Consider the following 19,176-nt stretch of genomic DNA (forward strand, 5'->3'; position numbering starts at 1 on the left):
AAAGGGCAATGCTAAGGAGTGCTTAAATTGTTAACCAAAAGATGCAGCAAGCTACTGTTTAGCAGTATTTATGCCGAGAACTTCCAGATATACAAGATGGTTTTAGAATAGGTAGCGGTACCACACATCAAGTTACTGATGTACTGGATAACAGAAAAAAAAGAAAAAACATTACTCTCAGATTTTTCACTTCTCTGAAGCCTTTAACTGCATTTTCACAGAATACTGTGGCAATTTCATATATAACTAGAGAATTAGGATTACCTTTGTAAATGATTTGTCCTACACAACATGTTAATCAAACATATGTAACATTCCCAGTCCTTGACATCACTGTCAGTAACATGATGTGCTTCTACAAAAGTGTTCCAAATGATCTTATATATACACTAAAGATTAGTTTTCTGAAATAATTAACTTTGGCTTGTTGCAGGGTAGGACATGTTTTTTTTTTTAAGTTAGATATCGGTGTAAAACATCAAAGCCAAAAAATAACGATGCATAAATCCTATTTTCTAAATATTCTTTTGCCTTGGCTGGAGACATTGGAATTTCTGAAGTCAAAGATCCTGTCATTCTAAATGCATAAAACTCGCAAGAGGAATACAATGATTTGTAAGATGGGCAAACAAGGCAACACCTATCCAAGGCATGGAAGAAACACATTTGAAAAAAAAAAGTCCCATATAAGACAGTGTGCTTCATTGTGACAATAAGGTAACAAAGCAAGCTGTCATTATGTGTGCAACGTACACATGCAATGATTCTTTTGGCAAAATCCCATGATGGCGAGGATTACACACATGCCGTAGAAGATGGTCAAATAAATAAAAGTACATAAAACATGACACAGTGCAGCACAATGCACAATCTTCTTCCTTAGGAATTAATAAATAGAGACATGTTACTCACCCTGAACAGCTAAAACTGTTAGAGACTGTCGTCTCCTCATATATAGCTGGCATTGTTCAAAGGTAGCTGATGATGCATTCTTCTCTTTCACACCTCAGACTCTGAAAACAGGAAAGCATAAATTATTTTATAAGCATGTAAAATGCAGCACTTTAATACAACTCGAAACTGAATCAAAACACATAGGCACTGATAATACCTGCAACTGTGGAAGTGTTTGCAATACACAACACTTCACAGAAATTGTAACATGCAGTGTAGAATTAATGTCAGAATGGCAACCTGTATATCAGTAATCACTAGCACAAAGAAGCATGCGAACACGCAAGGTGCCATATGCAAACATTATACTACACATTACACAATGCAGTATCAGGGGTTGCCAGGACTTTAGGGTATAACAACTTTCAAAAATTACTATCCATCCCATTCAAAGTACATGTTTCTATATATCTTTTTTGGTAACAGTAGACCATGTGTTCATTGTCAGGATTTGTAGAAGCAGTGTAACTTGTGATTCAGAGACATGTACATTCCCACAAGCACAATTTGCATGACAATGCATCATTTAACTAAAGCAATATTGCACTGATCAGCTGGGTGCTCTATGTGCCAATAATAGTCCTAGCAGGCTATACAGACATACATTTCTGTACAGACACAGACAGAGACATGCACAGACAGACACACACGTACACACATACACACAAACACACAGACGTACACATGCACTCAGATGCACACACCCACCCACCCACAAACACACATACACACACACACACACACACACACACACACACACACACACACACACACACACACACACACATGTAAGTACACACACAAGCATATCCTCCGGTCCCCATTTCTATTATTGTAAAGTTTCTCTCCAGCCAAGACAAGGACCTGGTACTGAAGGCTGCTTGGGCTAATTCTCTGATAAAGATAAATAACAGCACTATCAAGTTTGACAGTGACTATACTGCATCTGTTATGACCAAAAGGAAAGCATGTATTCCATTCATAAAAGACTTAAAGAAGCTAAACATTAAAAGCTCAACTAATTTTTCCAGCCAGAATTAGAATCTTTTTACCAGAAGGTCAGAAAACTTTTAATTCTCTAGAGGATGCGGTGCACTTTTCTCAGAAAAAGAAACTTTTTAATCAATCAGAAAACATGGATTGCACTCGTCTCAGCTTAAAGAGACAAGCAACAAGAAAAGGCTAGTCTTCGAACAAAAATAGTAAAAAAAAAAAAAAGAAAAATAATTCTCATTTTCTATTTTGCCTAAATAGCTTTCTCACAGATATTCAGTTTTGTCATTTATTACAGTTCATTTTCAAATGCAAGATACAAGCAAAAAAAATTATACTTTATCAAAATTCCTTTTCTGTAATATCTGAAACAGTGTATATATGTTATTATTACTATTACTTATATGTCCCAATTATTTTATTTTAATTCTCTCAAAGATTATTTTCAAACATACAGGATAGTCTGTATGTGGTGGAAGGGGTGTACTGACAGTATCTGAGATAGTGTATTATATATATGTATATATATATATATATATATATATATATATATATATATATATATATATATATATATATCTATATATCTATCTATATATATATATATATATATATATATATATATATATATATATATATATATATATATATACTTAAATCAACGAACTATCCAACCATAGGCCCATAGCAATTCTATCACCTCTCTCTAAGATCTTGGAAAAATGTGTACACAAACAAATCCTACAATACCTTACACAAGAGAACCTAATCACACCCACCCAACATGGGTTTTCACCCTGGGCAAAGTACCTCTACTGCTCTAATTTCCTTCATAAACACCATCTCACAAGCTAGAATAAACTAGTCTCCTGTCTCTTTCTCGACCTCTCAAAGGCATTCATCACTGTCTCCCACCCACTCCTCCTAGACTCCTAGACAAACTCTCTCAGTTAAACTTATCCACCACTACTATCTCTTTGTTCTTTAGTTACCTCAGCTACCGGTTCCAATCTGTCAAATGGAGCTCTGCTATCTCCACCGAACTCCCTATACAGATGGGACTACCCCAAGGGTCAATCCTAGAACCACTGTTGTTTTACATTTTTACTAATCATCTATCTACCTCTACCCCACACTCATCACTAGTGCAGTATGCAGATGACTCCACAGTCATCACTATTGCTGATACCCATGGCATCACCCCCTGGGCTGACCCAACTCTATAGCCCACCCAATATCTCACCTTTCTCCTACCTCAATAAAACGCTACCTTCCTCCCTATCACTCTTCACTTCTACACTACAAGCAATCTTTCCTAACTCACTGTCTCAAACCTACACTCTTAAACAAACCTTTTCGTGCTACCTCCTCTTCTCCCTTTCACAGACAGTTTAATCTGAACTCATGTTCAACTGTTCAACAGTTGAAAAACCTAAGCTTATAAACACTTACTCATTTACCTTTTGCTACACTGTAACCACTACACTTTGCCTTGTAAATTTTATCCCCAGGATTCAATATACTCCATGCAAGAATAGTGTTATTCCCGCACGGAGTGAATAGTGCCTGTTTCCACATAGCCCAAACAGCAGCGCACCTTACATATTCATGAAGGCACACTACTGATAAAGGGTAAGTGGACATGAACACTACTGAGTGCAGGGTGCGTGTTTTAGTAGTGTTCATACATCCAATATGCCGCTTACACTCTGAAAGTGCCGTACGGCACTTTCTAAGTGCTTTCAGTGTCCGCAGACACTGAAAGCAACTAATTAGATAGTAAGCAATGCAGGGTGTGTGTGACAGGTTCTGTCACACACCCCCTGCATTGCAAAGCACTGTACGGCACTTTCTAACTGCTGTCAGTATACGCGGACACTGAAAGCAGCTATTTTAATAGGAAGCGATGCAGGGGGTGTGTGACAGGCACTTTCTAACTGCTGTCAGTGTCTGTGGACACTGAAAGCAGCTATTTAAATCGAAAGCAATTCAAGGGTCGTGTGACAGGTACTGTCATACAATCCCTGCAATGTGAAAGTGCCATATGGCACCTTTAACATGTTTCAACCTCTTAGAGCAAAATACTGGCCAAAGCCTAAAATGATGGGGGGACAAATAGGGACAGATCATAAATATTGCCCTTACAAACTTAGAAAGTTGATAGAGGAACAGGGTTTTTATTAACATAACAATATGTATGGAAGGAGTAGAAGTCTGAAACCCCAATTGTATGTCATTATGTAGTTACTTCAATCCTGATATGTCACATACAGACTTAGACAGTTGACAGAATGACAGGCAGTGCATTACCAAATATGACTTACAAGTAGTAATGATACGTGTAATTAAAGTGCTTTTATAATTTTTTTCTGTTCTAAGTTAAGTTTAAGCATAGCTGAGTGGGTTTGCACGTTATGTCCCTCTGCTCAGCATTGCTTAAACATCTCATAGGAGCTAAATACAAATGTATGGCTAAACTCCTTAAAAAGAGATAGTGTAGTGGTTAGAGTCCTGGCATTGAATGCAGGAGTTCATGGTTCATGTACCAAGACAGGCACATCATTTTTACACAGGAAAGCATTGTCAAAATTAATTTGTTTTATGTTAAATTATGTAATAATTGATATTTGTTACCCAGGGTAGTATAGCTGGTTCACAACGGAAGTGTGAGTGCATATAACATGTGAAACCACCCATGTATACACAAGTGTCCCATACAGTATAGTCACACCCCAAGGTAATGTAATGAAAGCACATAGGGGATTGTCATGTAAAATAAACCATATACACTTAATAATATGTCAGTAATGATGAATTAATCTACAATTCTATTTTTTAAATGAAAACTGAGCAATGCTAAGCAGTACTCAGCTAAGCTTAGACCAGTTTAAGCATTGCTTAGATGTAAATTCTAAGGAAACGTCAGCTCAGTTAAGCAGATTTGCACACTGTTAAGCAATCCTCAGCAATTACCCCTTTAAGCACTGTTCAACTTAGCGAATTTGCGCACTGCTTAGCTGACCTTAGCATTTTGAAAACGGTCCAATGACAACAAAGGGTGGGGATTTGGCCATATTTAAACCACACAGGTGGGAATACAGCCATAACCTGTTGTAGTTTGATCTCTGCAGGAACCATGTCTGGCGTTGGAGAGGGAGCACTCTTTAGGGTGCATCGTTGAGGCATTCATGAGTCCAGGGTCATGGCTGAGAATCTTGTAGAAAACCATGATGACAGACTGCTGCAGGGCCAGTACCAGGGCTCTCAGTACAAAGCTGAGGCCTGGGACCATCTGGCACACAACCTCACCAGTGTCACTGGAATCCCCCAAACTGGTGAGCAGGTATGGCATCACTATGCCAACCTAAAGCAGAGGAAGGGGGAGCTCTTGGCTCACTGGATTCAAGATGCATGGGCAAGGAATGCTCCAGCAGTTTGTAAGTATCTCATCCATAGCTATACCAAATCCTAGGCTGAGTATGTGATAGACAGGTATGCATAATGTTTATGTTCTCCCCCTACAGCTGCAGTGGAGAGGGCTAGCAATGCTGAGATCTACCTTGCAGTATATAGTGAAATAAATAAGAAGGAGTAAATTATTTACTGCCAGTAGGTGTAGTGTGTTCTGTGTCTAATGATTAAATAAAAGTTTGCCAGACTAATAGTGATCTACAGAATATGCAGTAGTAAAGCACTGTGTTTTATAAGTACAATAAAGACCTACACCACCAACTGTTTTGTTTACTCTGGTATGTTGTTGTAGAAATTGAATGTGTACAGGTTCTACACAGAAATATGGCTTTGACAGAATGAATTAACTGAGGTTGTTCTGAAAACCAGCTATTACGCAAAACAGTAGATTGTGGAGTGTGAAACAACATATAAATGACATATTACATATGTTATGCACTAAGATTCAAACCCTGAATAGTAATTTTCAATGTATTATAGTGTGTCCCCTGCTGCACTGCCTTGTGTTAACCTTTGCTTTCCAGATTGTATCATTTCAAATTATTAATACACAGTACACTAACAATTTGTCGTGCAGGAATCTCAGGATTACAAGGTCAGACTGTTTAACCCACAGAGTATTATGCAGTAAACAGTCAAAGCAGAGACAGCAGTTCTCCAGTAGCTCAGTGTGATGAGAAATAGCCTTGTTGTTTATTTTAGCACACTCAGACACGGTCAAATCCAAGGAGTGGTACTGAGATGTGTGCATATATACATACAAGAAATCCTGAATATTTGTAGAAACAGTCAGATAGTGGTAACAGATATTTTCTCCACAGGTCATACAGGTAAAGAAATATTTGTAGTAGCGGTATGAAGGGTATACCAATACACCATGTACAACTGCCCCATTGTCCAACCCCATGCCTGCAAATGACAGCAGGTTAGGTACATACACCATGCATGCTTCCCAATATATGTGTCTCAAGTGTCACGCTGTCACAGCTAGTGGTCACTGCTGCCAATCACCTTGGACATAGGAATCTAGGGGAAGTATGCCAGTAGTAGACTCACACAACATCACTGCAAGGTACCCCTTCTTTGTCAAGTATGTAACCCTGATATGTACAACTCCCTCCAGTAATGTAGCCATAGTTCTCCCAGTCCTCCCCATACTATTACAGGAAGACAGTCTAACAGTTATGTATGTACTACAGAAGTTATGGGCCATAGGTAGATGTTAAGTGAGGGGAAGACATGTAGAGCATTGCGCAGTACTGTTGTGAAGAACAGAAGCCTATACAGTTGTTAATAGACTGTTTTCTCTCCCCCATCCCTCATCTGCATCAATAATTATTATTCATATACTATGGCTATGTTGTTCTCAAAACCTATTGTTGGGAAGTGTTCTATTATTGTTCATATATTTAATTGGTAGCATATTAACATACCTTGTTCAAATACCATTATTGATGGCCTGTTGCTGTCAATGCAACTTGCATGCTGTTTAAATGCTTACTGTTGTTCCTTTTATGCATGTGTTCTGCTTGCAATGCAACTGTTTGAAATATGTTGGTTTGAGTTATTTGGAACACCCACTCATGCTGTTATAACTAATTTTGAAATGTTTTGTTCATGACTAACCAATATATCTTGGAAAACCAGAACACCATAGCACATTTGGGAAGGCTGATCCTGGCAGATCCCCCTGTCCTACCTCATTTGGCCATGGCATCGGGCACCAGCACATCTGGGACCCAACCTGGAACATCCTCCTCTGCTGGTCCTGCACCATCTTCAGGTGGAACCACCTCAGGGGATGGGGCCCATCCCCCCTGGGGTGCGGGCATGGAGAGGAGTCAGTCACCTGCAACATGTTCCGAGGTATGATGCCCAGCATCATCTGCTCCAAGTTGGATGGATGACTGCACCAGATGGGAGGCCACCTGGCACACCTGAAGGGGCAGGCTGCTCCTGTTGTCCAGCTCCCAGCACAGCCACCTTCGGGGACGTGAAGGTGCAGTAGTGACTGCCCATGGATTGGGACCTCAGTCCTACTGTATCCATTTGGGGGATCATGGGCCTCTGATTCCCAACCAACCTCCCTGTCCAAAGTGCTTACCCCCTCATGTGTCATATACAACCCCTGTCTGCTGTCTTCTGTGTCTTGTCTGTCTGCAAATGCAACCTATCCTACCCAACCTACCTCCACAAACATACCTACAGCCCTTCCCCAACATCCTACTCTCACTTAAAAAAAATCATTATCTCATACATAGTGCTACATTTTGCCACCATGTCCACTGATGTAAATCAATAAAACTCAAATTACTGCACAAATGTATATTGCCAATACCCCTCTTTGGGTGTGAGGCTGTAAATTCTAAATTTTCCACATCAGTCACAGCTGTTGCTGCAGTAGAAATGTAGAGCTATGGTCCTTCTCTACACCCATCCTGCACATCCCTAGCTGCTTTTCCTAATGTTTTACCCCCTGCTTGCCCCCATTTCACCACTTTCCTATCACCCTTTTTTTCTTTTCTTTATTTAAAATTAGCATGAGTGGAAGTGGGAATAAGCGCTGCTAAGTGAAGCTAAGAGGACTTAACCATCTGTTAGCATCACTTAGCTTCACACAAAACCATGCAAACCTGCTTACAACTGCTTAAAAGTGCTTAAATCTGTCTGCCTTCAACAGCCCTTGTTCTGCCCAGCAGTGCATATATACACAACCTCTTACTGCAAGAAATCTGGAAAAAGCCTGGCAAAGTGGGGGGATACAGGTCAAACAACAATGACATATTTGAAATATGGCTGTTATAAGCGTGGAAGTTTGTTAGAGTATCATGGTTTGTTTTAACATATATATCCTGATAAATTTCAGGTCTGAATCACAAATAATTGTCATCATTTACTGATGTCAATGCCCACATGCCCAGTGCTGAATCCTACACTAAGGCACTGTATGAGTACATCCACTCATGCATGAATCGTGCCATCCCAAATAGAACCAAAATGCTCTCATCCAAAAAAAGGAAGCCAATCTGGTGGTCCCCTGCCATAAACAAACTTTACAACAAAAGGAAGAAACTTTTGCAGAAAAGAGGAAAATCCCAGGATGCAAAAAACTCCCTTACTAGCCTCAATAAGAAACTGAGATGCCTCATAAAATCCTCCAAAGCTAGTTACGAAAATAAAATTTCCAAAGATTCCAAAGACAACCACAAAGCATTCTATAACTATGTCAAGAATCTAAATGGCAATGCTCAGATCTGCTCTGAGCTAAAACAGAATGGCATTAAATATACTGATCTGAAGGATATTGCCAATATCCTGGCAGATCGATTCAGTGCCAATTTCACCCCCTCTCACCCCCTAAATGGCCCATCTCAATACCGGAAGATTGCCAAATTCCAGTAATAACGGCCACACAGGTACAAAACGCACTCTCTAAAGCCAAGAATACAGCATCCATGGGACCAGATGACATCCCGGGCTGTGTACTACATGAACTACAATATGAACTGGCACCTCACCTAAGTGTCATGTTTAATCATAGCCTCACCTCAGGTTTCGTGCCCACTGAGTGGCAGAGCTACAGTTATCCCAATCCACAAGGGGGATCCACCTTGGATCCCGGAAACTACCGTCCTATCAGTCTGACAAGCCTTATCTGCAAGGCCATGGAGCGTATTATCATGGAACTTATAAACAAAGACATTGGTAACCTTCAAACACTGGACCCCACCCAGTTTGGGTTTGTGAAGGGCCGATCTTGTCTCCTGAACCTGACTTCTTTGAATCAGTCTCCAGAGCCATGGACAAGGGTAAGGTGGTCCACACAGCCTATCTAGACCTTGCCAAGGCCTTTGACACCATCCCCCACTCTGGAATCATAGATAAACTTACTAAGTTGGGCATTAATCCCTATGTCACCCAATGGGTTGCTAAATGGCTTACTGATAGAACCCACACTGTAAAAGTAGCCGACTCCAAATCCAGCTCCAGACAAGTGACAAGTGGAGTACCTCAGGGTTCAGTCCTGGGGCGCTCTTGTTTGGCATCTACTTCTCTGAAGTACAGGTCAACACTAAGGGACTCTGGCTAACAAAGTTTGCAGATGACTGCAAACTGGGAGCCATTATTGAATCCCCAAATGATGTGGATACTCTACAAAAGGGCCTTACAGAAACAGATGCTTGGTGCCAGAGCCATGGGCTCAAGCTCAATGCCAAGAAATGTATTGTTATCCCCTTTGGGAAAAAACATGTATCCATGAATTACCATATAGGTGGCAGTACACTAAACACAGAAAGTGTGATAAGAGACTTAGGGACACAGGTGGACAGTGGTCTCACCTTCGATAACCACATCACCACAACAGTCAGGAAATCCTTCTATGTGGCACACCTCATCACGAAGGGCTTTTTGTCCAGAAAAAAGGAGGTCAGTGTCCCACTGTACTCATCCCTCATTAGACCCATTATAGAATACAATGCCCCATTTGGTATGTACCTCTCAAGATATCTGCAACAACTGGAAAGGCCTCAGAAATACCTCACTAAAAGAATCACAGGCCTAAAGCAGATGCCCTACGCTGACCGACTTAAAAAACTCCAGCTATACTCTGTCGCATATCGTCTACTCAGAGGCGATCTCTGCTTAACATACAAGGCCATGTCAAACCCAGAGCTGTTGGACATGCTACACTTAAAGAAATCCCAATCCCTCAGAGCTACACGCTCCAGGGATCTAAACCTTGTCATCACAATAAGCAAAACATGCTGGAGGGATAGGTTCCTGACCCAGAGACTCCCCAGACTCTGGAATAGATTGACCATACATGTCAAGCAGAGTGCCTCTTTGGACCTCTTCAAGAGGAACCTTGACGATTGGATGGGAGAAAGGAAATTCACCCCAGGGATCACGTCAGTCGCCCTGCTAGACAGGGGTCCAGGAAAGTAAATAATGTGGGAAGAAATATCCAGGGAATTGTTATGGCTAGGCTTGTATAGGCCCTAGGGCTGATAGCCTAGTACCAACCTATGAACCTATGAACCTATGAACATCATCCCAGTGATTTGTCAGAAACCCACAATTGTTATGGGGAACATACCAAAAATATGAGCCTTGCATCTGGACAGTGTATAGAAATCTGGACAGTGGAGAGGTATGACTGCAGTCATGCAACAGAAGGGAAAAACACTGAGAGATACCAACCATTTCACCCAGCACCTTCTGAACTACAATCAGACCAACACAACACTACCCCAAATCAGCTCTGGGGAATTACTCATGCATTTGCAAATATATCATGCACTACAAGGATGTAACTGTAGGGTAAAGCAGACATCGGTGGGACATTTGCCACCCACAACCATTTGCAGCACAGTCACAGCAACATACCAGTACCCCAACTGAACGACTGTTTGAACAAACATATCCTGATTGCCAGTCACACACTACACTGAGATATACTGACAGGGAATCCTGAGGTGTAGCACGACATTTCTCAGTCTGCTCCTTCAAACATATACACCTGACAGACCACCAGCAACTGCAGCACCATGCATAGTCAGATAGAACAGGATCTATGACACTCACATCTGCCACTCTCTCTACTTAGCCCAACAAACATTTATACACTACACTGCTACACAGTCTTGGCAGTCTGTTAACAACTGCCAGACATACATAACTCTCATATGTACAGATTTTCCCAGACTGTCCAGGGTGTGGGACCATATTTATAGCCACTGCCTCATACCACTTCTGGGAGTCTGCTAAGTCACTGGGATGATATCAGAAGTGAAGCCACTAAATAATGATATACCATACCTCTGAACTTCTTAATGCAAGACATCTGGACAAAGCCTGACATACTTGGGGGACAAGGAGTTGAAAAGAGGGACATATCTCACATAATGGTGTTACAAACTGAAACAGTTGCTGGTGCTATAGGATGTGTTGTAACATAACATCTCTGAAGCATATGATGTCTGAAACACAAATGGATGTCAACATTTACTGACTTCAATCCTCACATTATCCTACTGATTTCTCAAAAACAGAAATTGTCTGAGGAACAGACCAAACATAAGAGGCAAACCTCTGGGCATTCTGTGGACATCTGGACATTTGAGAGGTATGTCATAGATATATCACTGTCAGACGTCAAGTCACGCAGAAAATGCATGTCCAGACAAACCCTGTTAATCTAGCAATCTGCTATGTGTATAACAGCAATACTTACTTACAATCTGCTCCTAATTCTGGAACTTTGTCCCACATTTTGTTGGGCTGTCTCCACATTTCTTGTTCTAAGATGTAGTTCCACCTACCTTCTGTAAAGCTGTAGCCCCCACACCTCCATAATGTCCTCCTCACAGGCAAGGAAAAGGGGCAAGGCCCACATGAAGGACTTAATTATAGCACTGTGTTGCTATGGCATTGGCTAATGGAAAGACAACACAGCTGCTCTGGATGCAAGTAGCAAGTGGGAGACACGAGTTGGTGAACAGGCCATAACCTGCTCATGAGCATTACCTCCAAAAGGCAAGCCTATGCAAAACAGGTCTGTACCTGTTTACACAAAGACAGACTGTGACTACACAAACCTAAACATCTGCAGTATTCTGAGGAAACTCTTCAGCACTATAACAGGTATGTCAATCAATTAATCATGTCATGGAATGCAGAAGGGGGTGCAATAATGTGAAATAGGATGTTAAACAATGGGTCTCAACAAGACTTGCTGGACTCACATATTGCTGTCCAGCACCTATGGCCATTCCTGCTGGCCCTGTCTGCAGTGACACAGATCACAGCTCTGGCCCCTGAGTCACCCAGCAAAGGTCATCCTCATATATGACTACTACTGGAGTGTCTGTTGTCCAGTACTGACTGTGATACTGCTAGGCCAGCTACATGGGATGTTGTAAATATTCATATGTCACCTGTGAATGCTACTATGATACATATGCTGGTCTTACAAATGTAAGGGACCTATATAAGGCATGTGCATAGTAAACAACTGGCACAGAAGTGTGTGTTGAACTGTATGTTATATACTGAGCTCATACCTTTCAACTGTCCAGAGTTTTGCAGACTGACCACAGGTTTGTCTCATATTAGTAGTCAATTCCTCGTACAGTTGTGTATTGTCTAGCAAAGCACTGGTAACCCCAGTAAAGACTGAAGTCATAACATAATAGCTTACATTTGAATATCAGATGACATATCCTGTGTAGTATTCCTGTAAATGCAAAACTGTCTTTGCTAGCAACTAAGTTTCTTACAGCTAGATTTATAAAGTGTCACTATTTTCCGGCCTTTGCCCATCATTGATGAGTACCTTTGTCCAGATGTCTTGCTGTGACAGGAGCTAGGAGTCTTAGCATGAACTAATATCATAGGTTCATAGGTTCATACTAGGCTATCTGCCCTGGGGCATTTATAAGCCTAGCCCGATTGTGTTTGGCTTAGGCCACCCCTTGATTTGAGTATACTGTACCCTTTTTAAAGTTTAGTTTACTGTGCCTCTGTCTAATAGTGACACGGAAGTAATCCCCGGGACAAACCTACGATTCCCCATCCACTCATCAAGATTCTTCTTGAAGAGAGTCAGTGAGCTGCTCTGCCTAACATGAATTGGAATTCTATTCCAGAGCGAAGGGAGCCTCTGGGTTATGAATCTGTTCCTCCAGCATGTTCTATTTATTTCTGTGCTGAGGTTCAAGTCCCTCGAGCGCGTGGCTCTAAGGGATTTAGATTTACTGAGGTGGAGCATGTCCATTAATTCTGGGTTGGACATAGCTTTATATGTCAGGCAGAGATCACCTCAAGTAGGCGGTATGCAACTGAGTAGAGCTGGAGTTTTTTAACCGAGCAGCATATGGCATCTGTTTGAGTCCCTTGATCCTCCTGGTGAGGTACTTTTGGGGTCTTTCTAATTGCTGCAGGTGTCAGGTAAGGTACATCCCAAAGGGGGCATTGTATTCTATGATGGGCCTGATGAGGGATGAATAAAGGAGCACGATTACCTCTCTTGATCTAGATGTGAATCCTTTCATGATGAGGTGGGCTATGTAGAAGGTCTTTCTAACCACTTTGGCAATGTGGTTGTCAAAGGAGAGATTGCTATCAACTTGGGTCCCCAGATCCCTAATTACTTTCTCTGTACTTAATGGGTTACCACCTAGGTGGTAATTTGTGGGCACATTGTTTTTGCCAAAGGGTATGACTATACACTTTTTGGCATTTAGCTTTAGACCATGGCTCTGGCACCAGTTATCCATCTCTGCGAGACCTTTTTGAAGGATGTTTATGTCAGCTGGAGAGTCGTTTATGGTGCCCAGTTTGCAGTCATCTGCGAACTTGGTGAGCCATAGTCCTCCCACGTTGGCCTGTACCTCAGAAAAGTAAATACCAAACAAGAGAGGTCCCAGGACAGAACCTTGTGGGACACCACTTGTGACCAGTTTCGAGTCTGACATGGCCCCAGCAACTCTGACTCTGTGGGTTCTGTCTTTGAGCCAGTTTGCGACCCATCTTTTGACATAGGGGTTTATATTTAGGCTGGATAGCTTATCTATGATGCCTGAGTGGGGTATTGTGTCAAATGCCTTTGCGAGGTCGAGATAGGCTGTGTGGACTACCTTCCCTTCATCTATGGCCATGGTGACTGTTTCGAAGAAGTCAACCAGGTTCAAAAGGCAGGATCTGCCCTTGACGAAGCCAAATTGGGTGGGATCTAGTGTCTATAGGTCCCCAATGTCTTTGTTTATGAGTTCCATGATGATCCTCTCCATAGCCTTGCAGACTAGGCTAGTCAGGCTTATGGGGCGATAGTTTCCAGGGTCCGCAGAGGTGCCACCTTTGTGGAGTGGGATCACTGTTGCTGTACGCCATTCTTTGGGTACATATCCTGTAGTGAGGCTGAGATTGTACAGCAGTTTTACTTGAGGCATTAGTTCTTCTTGGAGTTCATGTAGGACACAACCTGGGATGCCATCTGGTCCCATGGAAGCAGTGTTTTTTGCTTTGGAGAGGGCGGCCTTCACCTGAGCATCAGAGATATTTGGGAGGCTGCACTCTGCCAGGATAGATACTTGCTCTTTTGGGGGGGAGGGGGGGAGTTTGCACTGAACCTGTCTGCCAGGATATTGGCGATGTCTGAGGGTTCAGTGTATTTTTTGTCATTTAGAATCAACTCAGAACAAGTCTGGGAGTTGCATCCCAGGTTCCTAACATAACTGAAAAAAGCCTTATGATTGTCTTTAGTGTCCTGTGCAATTTTTCTGTCGAAGCTGACCTTGGAGGATTTTATGAGGGAATCATAATTTTTTGCTAGTACTAATCAGAGATGCCTTCCCTTTTAGGGATTTTGCTCTATCATGTAGTAGCTTCCTCCTTCTGTTGTACAGTTTATTTATGGCTGGTGTCCACCAGACTGGACGCCTGCCTTTGGATGATTGGGTCTTGATTTTGTTTGGGATAGCATGATCCATGCATTCCTGGTGATGTCTGTAGAATGCATTTATATAGGATTCTGCAGTTTGGGCTGTAGTTTCCACTGGCTCTGGGGCCTTGAAGGATTCCACTTCGGTTTTGAGAAGTGTGAAGTTCACTTTTGAGAAGTTTTTCACTGTGGTTTTCTGGGCTGGGGGTGGGGTTGGGATGTGGATATCCAGTGAAATTAATTTATGGTCTGATCTTACCAATGAGGGATATACTTCTGGTATGGAGCATAGAGTCCCCATGTTGGTAATGATCAGGTCTAGTATGTTTTCCCCTCTTGTGGGAGTGGTAACTAGTTGTTCCATAGCATTTGAGTTTATAAATTCCAGGAACCTTTGGGCTAAGGTGCTGGGGCTTGAGTAATGCTCCCAGTCTATGTTTGGGTAGTTGAAGTCACCCAATATAATGGTGTTCGGAGATATCTTCATGTTCTCCAATGTTTTCAGGAAAGCCGAGTGGGATTCCTGACTTTGAGAGGATGGTCTGTAGGATGCTATAAACTGAAAAGCGGTCTTGCCCACTGTCAGTTGCACATGGATGGTCTCTGATACTTCGTGCAATGCCACTAACCTGGAGGTGTGGATATCCTTGATAAATATGGAAACTCCCCCTCCTTTTGTGGTTCGGTCCGGGTTTTGGGGCCGATAAGCATGATATGAGGTATAACCTGGTAGTGCTGGGGTGCTCTCTGTAGCCTTGAACCAGGTTTCTGTCACTGCACAGATATCAATGTTCTCCATACTGAGGAGAGCTTCGAGTGCATGCATCTTGAGGTTAAGACTTCTGGCATTTAGCAGCATTACCCTTAGTTTCTTGTTCCTTGTGCTGTCTATGGAGGTGGGTTTGACTTTTGAGCCTTGCCTAAAAAAGGCACTATGGGGGTGGCAAGAGCCTTTGCCAATATCTGAAAGCCCAGGGGTGACAGGTGCAAGCCGTCCCTAGCGGAACAACGTGGCTTGTCGAGCATGTCATCCCAGGCTGACAGACACTGGATCCCCTTTGAATGACACCAAAATTTTAGCCAATTGTTAAAATCGATCATTTTGTCTTTATACTGTGGCACCATTCTAGGTGAGGGTAAGATGCTGCTCAAGGTCAGGGTCATACCAGCCTGTGCTACATGATCAGAGAGCTCCTCTATGTCTCTTTTCATGTAGTCGAGGGAGGTACGTCTCAGGTCATTCACGCCAGCATGTACAATGACTGAGTCATATTTGTATTTGCTTTGGAGTGACCTGAGTGCTTGCATTATGTGGCTGATCCCAGCGCCCAACAGGCAGCTCACTGTGACCTTCTCTTTATTCAGCCTGGTGAGCGGGATGCCAGTTTGTCTGACAATAGAGTCAACTATTACAAGAGTATCAGGTGTGTTATTCAGCTTTAAGGGCTGTGACTGCTTGGCACACTGACTTTGTGTGCTATGTGTTGTATGTGTTTTGTTTTGGGGTAGTGTTTGCTTGGATGTCTGCTTTGGAGGTCTCTGTTGCTTAGGTAGATTTATATTTAGAGCCTCCAAGTATGTTTTTGTGTTTTTATGTGTTTGGTTCGCTGTTGTGGTGGAACTATGTGATACTGGAATTGTGTTGTGTGAGGTTACCTTCTCCTCCTGACTGGTTACACCAGTTTTGAGATGAGAGAGCTCAGCCTCCAGTTTGGCAATGTGGTTGCATCTCTCACATATATTCAAACCTGTTTGGAGGAGGAGAGGGTTGTCCGTGTACATGAGACAGTTGTAACATTGCCTCAAAATTCCCAGATTTACCAACTGGACTGGAGAGGAAACCATTGACTGACCTTTGGACATGCTAGAGTAATATAGGGAACTGAATTAAAATGGACCAATAGGGGACAAGGTAATCGTAGAGAGTATAAGAGTAAGTAGTGCTTATGGTTTATTAGTGCTAACTTGTAAAATTACTTATTTGGACCAGTGAGTGGGCTTAGAATGAGAATATGGTGTTTACTTTGAGAGACAGAGCAGTTCTAAGGGAAAAAGTGAAGAGCAGACTTCGTGGAGCCAGGAATAGTTTAAACCCAATTAGGCGGAGCTGCCCGATGTTGCGCTATCTTAAAAGCAGCATAAAACCGCGCAAAAGAGGGTTTTAAGAGAGGGAGATCAAGGAGTTAGGAATTGACCCAAAATGGCCAATAAAACTACAGTTTCAAGACAGTAACCACTCCCACAGGGGCAGGCAGGCTGCTCAATGTTTATCACTGCCACTGATGAGCACAGAGACTTCCCTTTAGCCCAAGCAAACAATGGCCTCCAAGAAACTTACAAACAGTACAGAATGGCAAATCTGTAACTGAACTTTTTTAAATCTCAGAAAAGTGGGAAAAAAGCAAGATTTTTTTTTTTGTTTTTTTTTTAAGGAAAGCAGAGGTTCACATGTATCAGCAAGTTAGAACAGTGCAGTAAATGACCCCACACTTGAGTGCTAGGCCAGAGACAGATAAAATGCAAGTTTTAAGAAAAAAAACGATTTTAAAAATAAGTGCAGGCAGGAAATTCAGTAATCAGCTCTAGGTTGCGTTCTAAATACAGTTACTAACACAGAAATCAAGTTTAACAAGCCAGAAAATGCACAAAAGTAGGCGGCAATGCAGAAAAACTTAACAAATAATCTGAAGCAAAAAACTTAAAATCTCAAAAGTGGCTCCTTTCTTCTCTCAGCATTTTCTCCTCTTGGTGGGTGCTTCACCAACAGCCAACAAGTCTGAAAAGATGCCAAAATCATGAGACAATCGGGTTTTAAGAGAGGGAGATCAAGGAGTTAGGAAATGACCCAAAATGGCCAATAAAACTACAGTTTCAAGGCAGTAACTTCTCCCACAGGGGCAGGCAGGCTGCTCAATGTTTATCACTGCCACTGATGAACACAGAGACTTCCCTTTAGCCCAAGCAAACAATGGCCTCCAAGAAACTTACAAACAGTTCAGAACAGCAAATCTGTAACTGAACTTTTTTAAATCTCAGAAAAGTGGGAAAAAAGCAAGATTTTTTTGTTTTTTTGTTTTTATTTTAGGGAAAGCAGAGGTTCACAGGTATCAACAAGTTAGAACAGTGCAGTAAATGACCCCACACTTGAGTGCTAGGCCAGAGACAGATAAAATGCAAGTTTTAAGAAAAAAAACGATTTTAAAAATAAGTGCAGGCAGGAAATTCAGTAATCAGTTCTAGGTTGTGTTCTAAATACAGTTACCAACACAGAAATCAAGTTTAACAAGCCAGAAAATGCTCAAACGTAGGCGGCAATGCAGAAAAACTTAAATAATCTGAAGCAAAATACTTAAAATCTCAAAAGTGGCTCCTTTCTTCTCTCAGCGTTTTCTCCTCTTGGTGTGTGCTTCACCAACAGCCAACAAGTCTGAAAAGTGTACCTTGTCCTGGAGGATGCTGAAATTTGTGCAGTCACTGACACCTGGTTTGCAGCTGTGGCAAGGTTACTCATCCTACCATACTGTTAGACCCCACATGGAAGGCTGCAAATCCAAAGGAGGTGGAGTTTTAAAGAGTATCATACATATACACACCTCCAGGCTGGCCAAACAGTATGACGCACAGGAGACATTCCAAGTGCAGTTAACTGTTGACAAAACACCTACTCAAATCATAGCTAGCAACAGACCTCCAACCATGACTTTGGACACAAACTACACCTATTTGGACTCACTTGAATCAGTGAGGATTCATCTGTTTACCCTGCTCCTGAGTGACGTCAACTACCCAAACATGGTGTGCATGACCTATTCTACCTGAACATGAATGTGCAGAGATTCCTCTGGTTTTTCAATGCCAATGCATTGGATCAGCTGGTCAACACTCCTACAACAGGTGGAAATATCCTGTGCCTGGTCCTAGCCAACATAAGTAGCCTCTGTAGCACTTCTACAGTGTCATCCTCCTTGGTTAGATCTGACCACATAGCCATCACTGTTGAGGTCACCATTTCCCCTGCCCCCCCTTGTCAGGGTCAAACAAAAAACACTTTCTAACACTGACTATAAATCTCCTCAGAACAGGTATTAGTAGCTTTACAGCCACTGTCCCATCAGTTGGAACTAGCAGTAGTGTCCAAGCCTACACCACAATACTATGTGGGCACCAACATAGCTGTATGGACTCAGCAATACCAGACAGGACAAAATCATCTCCATCAAGGTACAGTAAACCTCTATGGTGGACAGCAGCAATACACTAATTCCATGATAGGTGGAAATAATTGCTGGACAGGGCAAAGAAAGAGCAGGTGCCAA

General features: G+C 42.1%; 1 long non-coding RNA gene across 1 annotated transcript in view; it reads right to left on the minus strand.

The window, feature by feature from the left end:
- Positions 1 to 908: 908 nt before the first annotated feature.
- The window catches only part of LOC122807024, a 1,044,555-nt gene continuing 1,026,287 nt past the window's right edge, over positions 909 to 19,176 (minus strand). The window contains exon 4 of the long non-coding RNA XR_006365578.1: positions 909 to 1,013. This is a non-coding gene — a long non-coding RNA (uncharacterized LOC122807024). The remainder of the gene's footprint in view (positions 1,014 to 19,176) is intronic.

This window comes from Protopterus annectens, chromosome 7.part0 (genome assembly GCF_019279795.1).
Source record: "Protopterus annectens isolate FY-2018-M chromosome 7.part0, PAN1.0, whole genome shotgun sequence".
NCBI lineage: Eukaryota > Metazoa > Chordata > Ceratodontiformes > Protopteridae > Protopterus > Protopterus annectens.